Source organism: Pelophylax lessonae (genome assembly GCF_965119305.1).
Source record: "Pelophylax lessonae genome assembly, chromosome: 6".
NCBI lineage: Eukaryota > Metazoa > Chordata > Amphibia > Anura > Ranidae > Pelophylax > Pelophylax lessonae.
In genome coordinates, this window is record NC_138773.1 from 168,867,368 (window position 1) to 168,885,051 (window position 17,684).

Sequence of the window (17,684 nt, forward strand, 5' to 3'; positions counted from 1 at the left end):
AACCTTGCGGCCAAAGGAAGCATCCGCCGATGCCTGAACATCTACTTTGTAGAATTTTGTGAAAGTGTGCACGGTCGACCAAGTCGCCGCCTTACACACCTGGGCTACAGAAGCCCCATGACGGCAGGCCCAAGACGTACTCAGAGATCTAGTAGAGTGCGCCTTCACAGGTACAGGGGGAACCTTCCCCTGCAAAGCATAGGCCTGTTCAATGGTCTGCCTGATCCATTTGGCGATGGTAGAGGCCGAAGCCGCCATGCCCTTCCGAGGACCCTCCGGAAGAACAAACAAGGAGTCCGTCCTACGAAAAGACTCAGTCGATTTAAGGTAAACCCTTATCGCCCGAACAACATCCAGAGAGTGCAATCTCACCTCCTTTGGATGTTTAGGCTTCGTGCACAACGAAGGCAAAACAATATCCTCGTTAAGATGGAATTCCGAAACTCGTTTCGGCAGAAAAGAAGGATTAGGTCGCAAGACCACCTTATCCAAATGAACAACCAGGTACGGAGACTTGCAGGACAAAGCCGCCAGTTCCGACACTCTGCGAGCCGAAGTGATCGCCACCAAAAAGGCGACCTTTTTGGACAACATAGACAACGAGATCTCCCTGATCTGTTCAAAAGGAGCACGTTGTAACACAGATAGAACGAGATTCAAGTCCCAAGGGGGCAAAGGATCCCTCCTAGGAGGAACCAGATGCCGCACACCCTGAATAAAAGTGCCAACCAAGGAGTTGGAAGCCACGGGACGTTGAAACAGAACGGCCAGCGCAGACACCTGACCCTTTATCGTAGCCAGCGCCAAACGCTGATCGACACCCGTCTGAAGGAAAGACAGCACACGGGAAACAGAGTACGTGCGGGGTGAAAACCCCCTGGACTCACACCAGGCAAAATAGGCCTTCCAAGGTAATAAACCTTCCCCGAGGAAGACTTCCTCGCGTTGATCAAAGTATGAACGACCTCTGGAGAGAGACCCTTCTCCTTCAGGACCTCGGTCTCAACAGCCAGGCCGTCAAAGCCAGCGACTGCAAAGCAGGATGGTAAATCGGTCCTTGAGACAGTAGATCGTCTCGAAGAGGCAGACGCCAAGGGGCGTCGACCGTCAGATTCACGAGGTCTGCGTACCAGGACCGGCGAGGCCAGTCCGGTGCCACAAGAATCACCGTGCTGCGTTCCGAGTGTAACCTGCGAAGGAACCTGGACAGCAACTGAATCGGTGGAAACGCGTACATCAGCCTGTACTGATGCCACGGGGCCACTAACGCGTCCGACGCGTCTGCCCAAGGGTCGCGCGTCCTTGCCACGAACCTCTTCACCTTGTAGTTGAGGCGAGACGCGAACAGGTCCACATCTGGAAGACCCCACTTCGCGCACAACATCTGGAAGACAGCCGGGTGGAGAGACCATTCCCCCTGATCCAGGGTCTGGCGACTCAGATAGTCCGCCTGCCAGTTCTCCACTCCCGGAATGTGAACCGCCGTTATCGCCGGGACATGAGTCTCGGCCCAAGACAGAATGTCGGCCACTGCTCGAGCCGCTCGGGCACTCCTGGTGCCCCCTTGGTGGTTGATGTAGGCCACCGCCGTGGCATTGTCTGTCTGCACCCGAACCGGGCAGCCCTGCAGCCGGTCCGTCCAGCGATGAAGACAGAGCCTTATCGCACGCAATTCCAGAATGTTGATCGGGAGGGAAGACTCCCCCTCCGACCAGGTCCCCTGGGCGGACAGAACGCCCAGAACACCACCCCAGCCCGACAGGCTGGCATCCGTGGTGATTATCGTCCACGAGATCGGACGAAACGACTTGCCCCCGGACACCAACGGGGACTGGAGCCACCACAGAAGGTTTTCCCTGGTGCGATGACTCAACGAGATCTGAAGATCCAGAGATTGAGGTCGCCCGTCCCACTTGGACAGGATCTCCGCTTGGAGACCCCGCGTGTGAAACTGCGCGAAAGGAATCGCCTCGAAGGCCGAGACCATCAATCCCAGACATCTCATACACGTCCGCAGAGACGAGTGTGGAACGTCCCTGAGGGACCTGACTTCCTCCTGAAGAGTCCTGAGTTTGTCTTCCGGCAGGAAGACCTTCGCCTGCACCGAGTCCAGTATCATTCCCAGATAGGGGAGACGAACCGACGGACTCAGTGTCGACTTTGGAACATTTATCGTCCAACCAAACTCCTGCAGAGTTTGCATTGTGACAGACAGGTCCTTCTCCAGACCCTGTCTGGTCGCAGACCGAACCAGAATGTCGTCCAGATACCCCAGGACAGAAATGCCCTGGGCCCTCAATAATGCCAGAACCGGTGCAAGCACCTTGGTGAAGACCCGCGGAGCCGAGGCGAGACCAAAGGGCAACGCCACGAACTGGTAGTGATCCTCCGCAATGGCAAATCGAAGGTATCTCTGATGACCCTCGAATATGGGGATGTGAAGGTACGCATCCTTCAAATCGATGGAGGCCATGAATTCCCCCGGAACCAGGGCAGCCACCACCGAGCGCAGGGATTCCATGCGGAACTTGCGAACCCGCACAGAGCGGTTCAGAGCCTTCAAGTCCAGAATCGGACGAACCTTGCCCTCCTTCCTGGGCACGGTGAACAGATTGGAATAAAACCCCCGAAATCTGTCCCGATGAGGCACCGTAACCACCACTCCCTGAGCCCTCAGGTCCCGCACCGCCAGGTGCAGATCCCGCAGTCGCTCTAGAGACAGTTGAAGATTTGAGGGAAAAAATCTGCTCTCCGGCCGAGAGAGAAACTCGATCTTGTAACCAGATCGAACGATTTCCAGAACCCATCTGTCCCGCACACGGGCCAACCAGGGCTGAAGAAAACCGAGCAAGCGTCCCCCCACCCCAAAACTGGGTGAGGGCGCCCCTTCAGGCCGAACTGTTATGGGCAGCAGGTCCGGATTGGCCGGACTTCTGTTTCCCAGACCAGGGCTTCTTCTGAGAGCCTTGGCCTTTGAACGGTTTGCCCTTGTAGTGCGGCCGAAAGGCACGAAAGGACCCCTGAGGGGGCCGAAAATTTGCATGCTTCTTCCCAGAAGCCCCCTTAGCCTTGGGGAAATGGGGCAAGAGAGTGCTCTTACCCCCGGTGATCCCCTTAATCAACACATCCAGGGACTCCCCAAAAAGGCGAGACCCATCATAAGGTAGATTGGCTAAGGTCTTACGTGAAGATTGGTCCACCGACCAACATTTCAACCAAACCAGGCGGCGAGACAACACCGCCACGCTGTGCACACGTGCAGCCAACGGAATCAGGTCCAGGTCCGCATCACACAGATACATGACACCCTGGTGGATCTGATCCACCATATCCAGGGTCGCCGCCGAGGCCGAATCGGCCACTAGGACGCGCCTAAGCATCTGCGTCCAACTTGCGATCGCCTGGGCCGCCATGAGAGAAGCAAACAGAGCCTTAAGCATAGAGCCCGTAACAGAATAAGTATGACGGGCAAGAGACTCCAGTCTCCTATCCGTGGCATCACGGAAAACAGGGGAACCCTCTGCAGGAATCGCAGTGGCTTTGTTCAAAACCGCAATTGCATGATCCACTGGCGGAAGCACACACCACCGTTCATCAGTGGCAGGCGAGAAAGGATAACGCAGCTTGAATTTACTTGGTACCGCAAAAGGCTTGCGCAGATCGCGCCATTGATCCTTAACAGCGCGCTGAAAATCAGCATTGCAGGGAAAAACCTGCGGCGTCCTGCGTTTTCTCTGCGTCCCATAAGCCGCCAAAGCAGCGGGGGGACACACTTCGTCCTGCAAACGTAGCGTCTGCTTAATGGAAGCAATCAACTCATCCATGATTGCAAGCTCTTCAGGCGAGCCAGGGGGAGAATTATCAACCCCCTCAACTTCAGCCTCTACCTCAGACCCCACTAGATCAAGAGAGGAGCGGGACCCCGATAGGGGGGTCCCTGCCAGAACAGCCCCATCACCTTCACCCTCAGAATCAGAGGACAGAGCAACTCTGGGCCGTTTAGTAGATTGAGCAGCCACCAGCATTTGCACCTGGGCAGCAAGGCCAGCCACAATAGTGGCTAAATCCCCCCCTGGGGGGGAAACAGCGGTCCCCTGGCTTTCCACCAATACTGTAGGAAACTTGCCCTCCTGAGAATCCATTGCCCCTGTAATGCCAGACAACCAAGGGTTAACTGCCCCCTTTCAGCAAGCGCGGCAAGCGCAGCCCACCGCACCACACTCAGGCACAATGAGACCCCCACAGGGAATATACAAACTGAGTACAGGCAATGGATAACAAGAACAGAAGGATAAAACCTGAGGAGACCCCGCTGCTGCTGCTGCCTCGATCGGTGTTCCAGAAGAGAGGAAGTGATGCTGCCAGGGCGCTCTATGTAAGCCTATGGAGGCTACAAGAAAATGGCCGCCGTGCATGTAAACCATGCGGCCGGAGCGGGCGCCGGTAAAATGGCGTCGTTTGGCGCCGAAAACGCCGCTCCACAGTGCATAAAAAACACACACATTACATCCCAATATAAGGATACATGTTAGATCGCCGCAGCGATCGCTGTATATGCCCAAACATGCCAAGAAAAAACATGCCCCACAGCACACAGCACCTCACACTGCCCAGCCTGACACACACAGTGTCATACAGCTCCCCCCCCCCCCCCTTGCAGCCCACAGCATGCAGCCGATAGATAGGGAGACAAGCAGTGTGATTAAAGGCAGGTTACACAGTCCCAGACTGAGACCCCCCCCAGACAGACAGGTCCCCACATAAATACACTTACCTCACATGGCGTGGGGAACCCGCACAGGCGAACAAGCCGCTGCACATGAGGCAGGGAGAGTCGCAATTCAAGACGCACATAATGGAGGTTAAGAAACCGCACAGCGTCCGGTGAGGTAGCCACCTCACCAATCATCCCTGCACCGAACAGGGATGGGTCGTTCACTGTGCCAGGAGCGTTACCTGGCTGAACGCTTGATGGCAGACTGGGAAGCCACTGACCCACGACCTGCGACCAGGGGGATCAGCCCGAGACCCAGTCCGCATGATCCTCTTCGTCCGAAGAACTAACTAATGCTGACAAAAATAACAGCTAAGTAAAGGTAGAGAGAAAACTCAAACAAAATATTAAAAAGAAGAAAGAGTCTGGGACAAAAAGTCCCAGCACAGAGAGAGCCAGCCACTCCTGACAAGCTAGACATTAAAACTGAGATATGGTTGCAGGAAGTAGGAGGGTATTGACTGAGGGGACCACCCCTTGAGGGTGGGATATGTTAAAGCTTTATTGTTAACATATTCTGTTGCCTAGCTACTCCTTCGGAGCAAAGTCTAATACCCCATATGTGACGAATATGAAGAGGCGGCGACTGTCGGAGGACGTAAGAGAAAACACATTTCTGAGTTGTCATAAGTACAGAAGATTGCTAATAGATAAACCTGTTCTGGTGAGAACTGTTTAGGGGTGATAAGATCTCTTTTTACTTCTGCACATACACGTGCATATTTTGTTTTTTGTTCAACCAACACATTTAAAAAAAAAAAAAAAAAAAACAGATTCTCTACATCAACAAAAACGATGGGTGATGCAGAGATCTCCCCTGCTGCGCGACTGCATGCGGACATTGGGGACTTACCACCTTCAGAATACACAGAGCAGCGCTTGCTGCCAATGGTTTTCCAGCATGAACGTTAAACCGGCTTCTGTTGAACAGATGGCAATAGACATGGACCAAAGGTCGACTGGTTCCTGCTGAACCGGCGAATTTTCCATCCCTGTACATACTGAGTAAGTAAAGGGAAATCTCCTCGATGGAACCAGACAGGAGTCTAAAAGAATAGGTCAACCCAGAATTTCATATTTCTGATATGTGCCTGCTATAGCATGTACTTGCATGAAAATGTATCCTGTTCTCTTTGTATTGCTTCCTTTCTTTTTACCATTAAAAACTGACCACACTAGACAGTAGATCACAGCGTGGTCAATTTTCTAGCTGTGCTGAGAACTCAGTCAGCGCTCCTCTAATGATCAGACCCCCCCCCCCCCTGATTTATCTTTTAGTACAGCGTAGGATACAGGGCTTGAAGTCATGGATCAGGGTTTTTATGCAGGTACAGCCTAGTACACTCGGGCCAAATGTTGGGTGGAATCAGCCGGTTCAATAGAAATCCAGTGTGTACAATGGCCGGCATCTGGTGAAGGGTCATAAAAAAACGTCTGCTGACTGGCTCAGGCCTGAGCAGTTTTTTGTTTGTTTTTTTTTATCCAATCCACTGGGTTGAATTAAAAATAACTATTAGACACTGGAAAAACTTTGCTAGGGTCAACCCTAGTGCACACTCACATAAGCTCACCCCACTCCATGAGACTTCAGCTTTTTTGCTAGAAATAAGAAGTGACCACAAGAAACAGAGGGGAGGAGCCTGTGTCCCGTACTCCAAGATTTACAGGCAAGTCAAAATCCCCTTTATACACAAGACACAGGGCTTATAATCACAGGCCATAAGATGTCCTAAAGTAATAAACTGAGGGGTGGAAAACAATACAACAAGCAGTACTGCCAACAGGTCAACAAAATATAAGGTTAAGAAACCTTGCACCTTGCAGCCAAAGCGTGGTAAAATTTGGAGATCATGTGAACAGAGGACCAGGTGGTGGCCTTGCAGATCTGGGTTACAGATGCTTTATGCTGGAAAGCCCAAAAAACACCAACAGACCTTGTGGAGTGAGCTCTGAAGGGAAAAGAGGATTTATTTCCTTAAAATGGTTGTAAGTCGATATTTTTAAAAAAACGAAACACATTAAACATACCTTTTCTGTGCAATGGTATTGAACAGAGCAGTCCCTTACCTCCCCTTCTGGAGTACCCCAACCCCCCCACCCCCTTCACTTGCACTCCACTGCTTCTCTTCTTTAAGTTCCCCCTTAGAAAGCCATGTGCTGAGGGGGCCCCCGTGCAGGTGCACTCCTGAGCCAGGCTGTGTACTTTTACAGACACCCACATCAGGGGCTGGGGGAACTGGTATTGTAAAGTTTTTTTAACCTTAATCCTGCTTCTGGAGCCCCCCTCTGATGGTTTATGTAGGCCACTGCAGTGGCACTGGTTGCACCCTGGCTAGGTGATTTTGTAGAAGGGGGTCAAGTCATCTGGACTTTGCAGCTCAAGTCCCCTAGAAGGTTAGGGAGTTGTAAACTCCCCTGAGCCTGTAAGGCTGGCATCCATTGCTACCACCTTCCAGGGAATGGGAAGGGATGACTTTCCCAACTCCAGTTCAGAATTTGAGATCCAGAATGCCAGGTAGACACAGGATGATCCAGAGAGTGGCTCTGTTTCTTCCACTAAATAAGGATGTTGAATCAAATTGACCTACAGTGGAACTGGGCAAGTGGAATTGCCTCAAAAGGAGGCTTTAATTAGGCTCAGAACTCTCATGCAGAAGCAAACTGGGGGGTGAATTCTGGATCTGAGGGTCCCAATGTAGGATCATAAAGAGTAATTCACCTCTAGACTAAGGCTGGGTTCACAGATGCCTGGTGGGAATTGTAGGTCAGATTTCACTGCGAATAAAAAAGCATTCGTTCAATGGTTCAGGTGCATTTTTATGCAAATTTGTATAGCCCATTGCCGGATTTTTAACACAGCTCTGATTTCAGTACTGGCCAATACATAGAAGATAAAAGGTGTCACCTCCTGTAGTAGGAGAGCAATCCCTGCTTAAATCCTGAACTGAATCCTGGACACTGTGTGCGTGGAATTTGCAACTGAACCGCACCGCAGTTCTCAGAAAACACACAGGACTCTTAAATTTTCACTGCGGATGCACCACATATGTGTAAACAGCTTCAATGGAAATCAATGTTATTTCACATGTCATGCGAATCGGATGCAGTTCAAAAAGCATCAAATTTAAATACACAGGTTCATCTCATAAAATTAGAAGATCATCAAAAAGTTGATTTATTTCAGTAATTCAATTCAAAAGTGATGCGTTATACACAGAGTGATAAAAATCAAGCATTTCTTTCTTTTAATTTTGAGGATTATGGCTTACAGCTAGTTAAAACCAAAAATTCAGTATCTAAAAAAAATTAGATAAGGTTTAGGTCAGGCGAGTTTGCTGGCCGCTGGCCAATCAAGCACAGCGATACCATGAGCATCAAACCAGGTATTGTACTTTTGGTAGTGTGGGCAGGTGCCAAGTCCTACTGGAAAATAAAATCTGCATCTCCATGAAGCTGGACAGCAGAGGAAAGCATGAAGTGCTCTACAATTTCCTGGTAGAGGGCTGTGCGGACTTTGGACTTGATAAAACACAGTGGACCAAAACCAGCAGATGACGGCTCCCCAAATCATCACTGACTGTGGAAACTTCACACTAGACCTCATGCAACTTGAATTCTGTGCCTCTCCACTATTCCTCCAGAATCTGGGACCTTGATTTCCAAATAAATGAAAAATTTTCCACAGTCCGTGATGATTTGGGAAGACATGTCAACTGCTGGTGTTGGTCCACTGTGTTTTATCAAGTCCAAAGTCAGCGCAGCCCTCTACCAGAAAATTCTAGAGCACTTCATGCTTCCCTCTGCTGACCAGCTTTTATGGAAATGCTGATTTCATTTTCCAGCAGGACTTGGCACCTGCACACACTGTCAAAATTACCAATACCTTTTTAAAGATCATGGTATCACTGTGCTTGATTGGCCAGCAAACTTGCCTGACCTAAACACCATAGAGATTCTGTGGGATATTGTCAAGAGGAAGGTGAGACATCAGACCCAACAATGCAGACGAGCTGAAGGCCGCTATCAAAGCAACCTGGGCTTCCAAAACACTTTAGTAGTGCCTCCATGCCATGCTGCATTGATGCAGTAATTCATGCAAAAGGAGCACCCCAACCAAGTATTCAATGCATACTATATTGTACATAAACATACTTTTCAGTATCAAAAATCCTTTTTATCCTTTTTTATTGATATTCTAATTTTAGAGATGCACCTGTATGTGAACCGAGCCAAAAGAAAATGTTGGTTTGGGATGTGTAGAGATTAAACCCAGGTACTCCAAATGGTGGGGTTGGAGAGCAGACTTTGGAAAGTTAAAGTTTTTAAGGAACTAAAAAGCCCTTTGGAGATTGGCAGACAAGTTTGTATCTGAGATGTCTTTCAGTAGAAGGTCGTGAAAGTACCCTGTGACATGAATGCCCTGAGTCTGCAGGGCAAAACACTTTTGTGAACACCCAGAATACAAGAGAGAGCGAGGGTAGGAAGCGAGGAGGGGCAGAGATAGAAGTCCTTTTTTGTACCTCTCTGAAAATGGACCCAGGAGGTCCAGAACGTCCAGGATCCAGACTTGCACAAAACGAATAGATGCCTTCAACTTAGAGTGGAGCAGTCCTTCATTGTGAGGAGAACTTCTATGCAGGCGTAGTGGCCTTAGGGGTCCAAGGTTAACAACATAAGGGAGTACTAAGCCTTGGTTTTAGCACTGAATACTGGGAAAGGGCAAAGAGGCCCCTTTCTCTTAGAAGAGGTAGTAGTTGTAGAAGTCATAGACTTAGGCTTTTTCACATATGCACAGAGATAAGAGACAGTCTAGAGATTTGGCGAACTACATTCTCTCGACTAGAGCATAAACACAAAGCAATAAGGCTGGGAGCATCATCTGCAATTGATCTAGGAGAGCAGGCTAATCAAAGGCAGGCTCCTGGTCTCTATTCGTTTTGTACACTTAGCAATAGTCTGGCAAATAGAAACGCCAGAGGGCAAAGGAGGCTTTTAAGAGGGCTTTAAAATCCTTAGAGGAAACATCCTCAATAGGAACTGTAAGGTGTTTATGTACTAAATGCATCATTTAGTGTGTCAACAGTGGAGAGCATTGGTCAAAAAGCCAAAGCTTGTAGTTCATAAAATGCAGAGGTTAGAAACTCCTCTACAGCTTTTGCTACCTGCAACTTCACTTTCTGCCATTTCTTCCTCAAAGGGATTTGGAGGATACAACTCTGATTTAGGAGAAGAGTCCAGGGAAAGTGTAGCATTTGTGGCCTCTGTAAACCGCAGTTTCTAAGTGTTCAGAATGTTTTCTAAAGAAATAAGACACTGTGGAAGAGAAATCTGCTTTTGTCCTTAAGTTCCTGTGGCTGTGTCTCAGTAACAGAAAGCAGCACAAAGTGCAGCAAATGTGTTGTACATGTTTTTAGCAGATATGTCGGGCATCATCCGGAAACATTGTCAGCTTTAGTTTTAGAGACAAATACAGAGGGCAGTAACACCATAAATTGAATTAGGCTTGGTTCACACCTATGCAGGTTGCAGTTGATGCATTTTCCCACTGCATTTTGCGTTTGTCTCACACTCCTTTTTGACACGTTTTTTAATGTGCTTTTTATGCGTTTTGCATTTTTAGTAGGTGTCTGTTGTCATGCGAGAGAAACCAGAAAAAAAAAAAAAAAAAAAAAAACACAAAAAATTTAAACACTGCGTAAGTGAAATCTATGGAACCAAAATTGCAACCTGCCACAGGGAAAAAAAGTCCCTGACCCTTTTCGGAAAATGCACCGATGGAAAACCCATAGATCTGAATGTAAACTATAGGAAACCATGTTAAATAGACTGTAGTGCACTTCAGCAAAACTGAAAAACACATAGGTGTGAACTAGGCCTTACTCCCCATTCTTTGGTTTTAATATCCACATTATGTGCAAAGCACAGAGGGCTGTGTATTAAAGAGGAAGTAAACCCTCCTCTGCAAGTTGTACCTATAGGTAAGCCTATGATAAGGCTTACCTATAGGTACTGTAAATATCTCCTAAACATGCACCGTTTAGGAGATATTTACCTTCGATGCATCCAGTGACGTCACTGGCGCATGCGCTATGAAGGAACGGCTGCTCGTGCCGTTCCTTCAGAGCCCCGTGCCGTGACTGTCGGCTCCCGCGCGCGTGCGCGGGAATGACGTCACCGCGGCTCCGGCCAATCAGATGGCCAGATGCCGCGATCCCGGAAGACGGGCGACTAGACATGTCGCCCGTCATAGAGGTGAGCAGACGGCACGGCGGGGGCTCGTTCTAAGGTAAGTATTTCATAATGAGCTAGTACGCGATGCATACTAGCTCATTGTGTATTTCTCTTTCAGGTTGTAAAAAAAAAAAATAATTTACCGAGTTTACAACCTCTTTAATAGCAAGTAACTAGTCCAGAATACAAGGAAATCCTGTCTTACCTTATCTACATTGCCGAGAAAATTAGGGGTCCAGGCTTTGCCCAGCACAGTGGGCATACCCCCAAAGAGATATCTCCTTGTGCCAGACACACAGAAGGTAACACAATATACTCATTAAGGTTGAAAGCTTAGACCCCTTTGGAAAAAAAAAAAAGAAGAAGAGGTCCTTGGTCTCAAAAATCTTGATGAATTCAGACTCTTGTCAGCTGAATTGATCAAAGGAGAGGCTATCCTACGATAAAGTCAAAGAAATGTTCCAAACAAATCCAGATGGGCTCTTTGTAACACTAACAATACTAGATTTATTTCCCCCAGCTGGATTGCGGTCAAGCAGAGGGAGCAAAAAGTACATCCCCCTAAATGAAAGTACACAGCAAGATGATGATGAAAAAGAACTGACAGGGCAGACACCTGACCCTTGATGGTGCTAAAGTCAAACGTTGTCAGGAAATGACATGTGCCTCCGATGTGGTCATGCCCTCCTGTAGGTCCGTGATGCCCTGAAGGAGGAAAAGGGAACATGCCAACTTGTATACAAAAGTGATCAGAAAATGTAGACATGAATGTTTTTTATAGAAAAAAAAAAAAAAAACAGGGCCCGCATTCACTCACTCTAACTCCAAGCTGAATTGTTATCACAGGAGAAGGAGGGATTTTAAAATAGCAGCTTGAGAAACTGCACCTAGGTGCTGGATTTACAGTTTCTCCGCTCCTCATAAAAGAAATACAGCCCAAGGTTGTGATAAAAAAGGAAGGCTCCCTCATATGGGCAGCTTGCAAATTACAAATAAAATATAAAGCAAGCCCAGCAGAAAAGGAGAATGTTATCCCCTTCACAATGGTCAGTCAGCTACAGCTGAGATAAATGCCACACATGGAGCTTCAGTGAATCTTCAGAGACGGACAGGAACAAAGCTGTAGGCCTGATAACTCTTTGAAGAATCCTGAGAAATACTGGTCTGACCTGAAAAATTGGATTTTTGTACTGAGTTCATCAACGCTCCATAAATCATAACTAGTGGGTTATATTGCCTCCTCCAGGAGTAGGACTATACAGAACAAAAAACACCTGGCTACGCCAGGGGCTGTCCTCAGCTGGTATATAACCCCCCTCTCTACTCTAGGTAATCAGATTAGTAGCAAGCAGTATTAGAAGTATCAGAACTCCATAGAGGGGTGGGTGCTGTCTCCGTTGATGAACTCAGAGAAATAGATTTTACGGTAAGTACAAAAATCCCATTTTCTCTTTTGTTCATCGACGGACACAGCGCTCCATAAATCATAAGTAGTGCTACCTCCAAAAGCAGTGCCAAAAGGAAAATGAGGGATGGGGAAAAAAACCCAAGGCTAAACATAAGAGCCCTTAACCAGGACACAGGAGCCTTCACCAGGTTGACAATAGCCCCGTCTGAAAAATAAAGGTTTCGCCTGCAAAACTTTGCGGCCAAAAGAAGCATCCGCAGATGCCAAAGTATCTACTTTATAGACGACCAAGTGGCTGCCTTGTAAACTTGCGATATTAAAGCCTGATGACAGAAGGCCCAAGAAGCACCCAGCGCCCGAGTAGAATGTGCTGTGACAGGGAAAGGTGGAACCTGACTTTTAATGGAATAGGCTTAAGTCACCGTCTGTCTGATCCATCTGGAGATGGTGGCCGAAGAAGTGGCCAGCCCTTTTCTTGGTCTGTCCGTAACCACAAAAAGCGAGTCTGACATCCGAAAAGACTCAGGAGCTTCCAGATACACCTGAATCACACAAACCACATCCAAAGTTATGCAAAGCATATTTCTTGGAATAATCTGGCTTTGGACACAAGGAAGGCAACACAATGTCCTCATTAAAATGGAAGTCCACTTTGGGCAGGAATGATGGGACAGGGACGAAGAACCACTTTAACCACTAAATAGGGACTGCGACAGGAAAAAGCTGCCAATTCCGATACCCTGCAGGTCAAAGTAATAGCCACCAAGAAGGTCACCTTCTGGGATAACGTAGGCAAGGGAATCTCCCGAATATATTCTCAAATGGAGGTTTATGGAGAACCGGAAGTACTAAATTTAAAGCCCACGGCAGCAAAAGAGAACGTACAGGTGGAGCCACATGCCGAGCCCCCTGAATGAAGGTAAGAACTAAACAGTGCATGGCTAGGGGTCACTGAAAGAAGATTGCCAACGCCTAATCAACACCCTGTTGAAAAAAAGTTCAGATCCGAGCCACAGAAAAGGATTGAGGATGAGCGCCAATCGACTCACAACAAGAACTGTACGCTTTTCACGTACAATGGTATATCTTGCTGGAAGACAAGTTCCTCGCCTTCACCATACTAGGGATCACTGATCCAGACAGACCTCTATCCCTCAGTACCTGGCTTTCAATAGCAAAGCCATTAAAACCAGCGACTGTAAAGCAGGATGGTAGATTAGCCCTTGGGACAACAGGTCTTTCTCTGAGAGGAAGCCCCCAAAGGACGTTTACAGCCACCAGGATGATTGGAAGATCCTCGCTCGATTCCTCGCGGGAACTGCGGAAGAAGCCTTAGCCGAGGATGATACTGGCCTTACCGTGGCCCTTAGACACCTGCAGCTTCTGTCAGGGAACCCTGTGACCTCGTCACGAACTTCGGTATCCTACTGTGGAGCTGAACCTGCTAAAAGAGCTGCATGTAAGACAGCACTGCCTTATAGGTGGATAGCACCAGACTCAGAACCTGTATACAAAATGGGAGCAAGAACTATCTGTGTGACAGCAGCCGGTGAATCACAGCCTGTGGTCCTTGAAGTTTGTGCAGAGGAAGGACCACCCTTGGTCAGAAATAGAATCAGACCTAGGTAAATCAATTCCCTGGACAGGGATAAGGGGGACCTTAGGTAGTTCAGACATCACCTGAACCTTTGCAAGAATTAAATCCGCACAAAGTGACTCAGGACCTAAAAAACCTGAAAAAGGACAAGCTTTGTCCCCCTTTCTGAGTACTCCCAAAAGAAACATTTCACAGATCTCCTTGACGTCCACCAAAGAAGTCCACGGGGCTGGAAACCAGTGAGGATGTCCCCCAACCCCAATAATGGGTGGGGGTTGACCTTCATGCTGAGGGAGTCTTGTCTGCTGGTCCGGGGAAGCTGGCTCTAGGCTTACCAGATCAATGTTGCTTGGAACGTCCTGGGGAAGATTTAAAAGATTTATTTCCCTTATTCTCCATCCCAGAAGCACAAAATCATTTTGGGATACCCTTCATGATGACATCCAGGGTAGCCCCAAACAAGCGATTGCCTTGAAAGGGCAGATCAATGAGAGCTTTCTTAGAGGCTTGGTCTGCGGACCAATTCTTAAGCCACAGCATGCGCCTAATCCACCGCTAAAACAAAGTTTGGACAGCACAGGAGCTGTATCCAAAGCTGCATCACAAATAAACTGCAGCCCATAGACCAACTGGTCCGCTAAATCAACATAAGCAGCGGGGGACTTGCTCACCGCCAAGGCCTTGACGCAAAAGCTTGGCCCATTCAGTTAGGGTCGGGTCTGAGACACCAGGGCTGAGGCAAAGACTGGCCGCAATGCCGAAACAGCCATAGTAAACATGCTGCGTGCCACAACCTCCACTTTCTTGTCAGCCGGGTCCTTAAAGGACGGGGATTCTTCTACTGGGATCATGGTTGCTTTATTCAACCTGGAAAACAGGAGGGTCCACTTTTTTTAAAAGGGACTCCTCAAAAGGATAATGTACAGCAAAACGTTTGGGGACAACAAAGGGTACTTTTGGTTGTTTCCATTCCTTACAGGAAAACCTGTCAAAATAAAACACCTTTGGAGTGCGAGGTTGACATATGCGTACCAAACGATACAGCCACGTCCATGGCTACATCAGCCGCATCCTCCATTTTTAAAGTCTCACGCACTGTAGTGATAAGTCCGTCTACCTGCTGTTTTTCATTTACTGCTGCGACCATGGAGGGATCACCCTATCGCATGGATCAGTGGGTGTAATAAGTCCCCCTGGACGGGCCGCGTCCACGGTGGTACCAGGCTCAGAATCAGAGACAGCCTGAGCAGGGGAAGGCCGGGGACGCTTCCTTCTGGGCCATTGCCCACACTCCACTTCCACCCGGGACCACTAAGGACTGCAGGACCGCCGTCAGTACAACCATGGGAAGCTGGGGTTCCGCGGGACCTGCCACCTCCATGAGGGGAAGGTGGGGGAGATGTGACCCTGAGGCTCCAAAAAAGGAAAGGAAGACCTGGCAGTACAAAAGCGATCTTTTGGCACCACCAAAGGATCCCCTCAGGGCTCAGGGTACCTATCAGCAGAGAGAGAGAGAGATAACATGGACCCCCAAAGACTCACCCTACTGACCGGAGGAGTGCTGAGAATTTAAACCCAGCATCATCTTGGACTCTATCCCCGTTCATATGTTGCGAGCACGGGAAGAGGAAACTAGGGAGGAAGGAGGAGGAGCTTTGGCATCCCCACGAGGCTTCAGGTGTCTCCAGAATCTCCCAGACTAAGGGAAAATGGCCCCCGTGACATCATCTGATTGCACAAACATGGCGGCCAACTGGAGACCAGCCAGACTAACAGAAAATGGCCACCATCAGCTACACACACTGAAGCATGCTGCAAGGATCTTTCCTCCCCAATGCTGTACCCTCTGCAAGTGGACCCCCCCCCTGAAGGTAGGACACACTTTTAGGAGAAACTCTGCTGTGCACTCTGCACTGGGACCCCCCTGTACCATACCCACACTGCAAACAGCGGGGCACCTAGGGGTCTCCTACACTGGGAACCCCTCCAGACTACCAGGGTGGGACACACACTATCTCAGGACCCTTACAGAGTGGGGATAGCGGTGGGAGAACCCAGGGGTCTCTGCTGCATTCTCTGCCCTGGGACCCCCATTAGACTCTAGGTCCAGACGGGGGGGGGGGGGGGAATGGGAGTAAGGGAAGCGCAGCTCAGTGAAGGATTAAAGGATGGGAGGAGGAAATTTGCAGGCAGGTACGACCATCCCTGGAGGTTACCCGAATCCACACCAAAGAAAACCATCAAAAGCAGAGAGGAGGGACTGTACTTACCCTTCCATGGTGCGGGTAACGCTCCAGACAGAAGTCCTCACCACCGAAATAGGGAAGCTGTCAGCCAAGGGACCGCTGTGACTCAGACCCAAGCCCTGTCGTATGCGACCCGGTGAGACATTTAACTCCCAGGCCAGCCTCTGTCCATGAGGCTTTGTCACGGCTGACCTAGCGCGTAGCTGCGGTCTGCACACGCTCGCTGGCTGAGCTGGGGGGGGGGGGGGCATTGGATCTAGATTATCCAGCCTGTCGCCCAGCCCGGCAGTTGATTGTAGATCTCCTGAGAGAAAACCAAAAAAGATGTAAGGAAGGAGAAAACTGCTAGGACCAGAGATCGGGAGCCTAGGTCCTTACTTTTTACTAGACAGATAAAAAAACTGATTACCTAGAGCAGAGAGGGGGGTTATATACCAGCTGAGGACGGCCCATGGGCTTAGCCAGGTGTTTTTTGTTCTGCCTAGTCCTACTCCTGGAGGAGGCAACATAACCCACTAGTTATGTGTCCGTCGATGAACTAAAGAGAAATTAAGTCCTGTGTTTTATGAAACACAGGAGAACTTCCAAGAATTCAGGGCTGTCACAAATAGAACACCAGTATACATAAAGCCCAATTTTATGTAAACCCTTTTGAAAAAATAAGCACAAGGGACAGTACTTACATTTGATCTGAAGTATCCCTTGTGCTGGTACCTATCGTACTTGAAACCCTCTGTCCCCCAATACCCCGCAGCCATAATCTTTCAGTGCTGCAAGGGTCAACAGTACCATGGGACCTGTCATAGGCACTGACCAAGAATACCGACTCATTCATAGAAGCTGTACTTTAGGTTCCATGAATGTAAAGCTCCATCAGTGGAGGAGACGGACCTTTCATTTATCTGCCCATCCTCCTTTACATTCATGGAAGCAGTAGTACAGTTTATATGAATGGAGGACATGTGCAGAAAGGGCAGGCATATTCAGCAATCTTGATGAGTGACCATGATAGGTCCGTCTGCTCTATTAACTCCTGCAGAACCAGAAGATTATAGCGGTCAGGAATCGGGAAAGAGGGTAGAAGACAGAGGATTTCAACTATGACAGCCAACACAAGCACAAGGCCCACTTCGGATTAAATGCATTATCCTTATTAAGGATAATACATTTATTATGGATAAAATAAAAAATGGATAAAATACCTTTATCCATTAAGGATAAATGTATTATCCTTATCCTTCATGCATTCTATGCATGAAGGTAAAAAAACCTGTGTGCAGCAGCCACCCCCTCCCCAAATACTTACCTGAGCCCCCTCTCAATCCAGCGATGTCCACGAGAGATGGACACACAGAGCCGCAGATCGGGAGTGTGCCTGCTTGGGTGCCCCCACAGCAAGCTGCTTGCTGTGGGGGCACCCAGCAACAG

At 48.7% G+C, this 17,684-nt stretch overlaps 1 protein-coding gene across 2 annotated transcripts in view; it reads right to left on the reverse strand.

The window, feature by feature from the left end:
* The window catches only part of FOXK1 (forkhead box K1), a 210,820-nt gene that overhangs the window by 36,945 nt on the left and 156,191 nt on the right, over nucleotides 1–17,684 (reverse strand). The gene's annotated exons all lie outside the window — the stretch shown is intronic.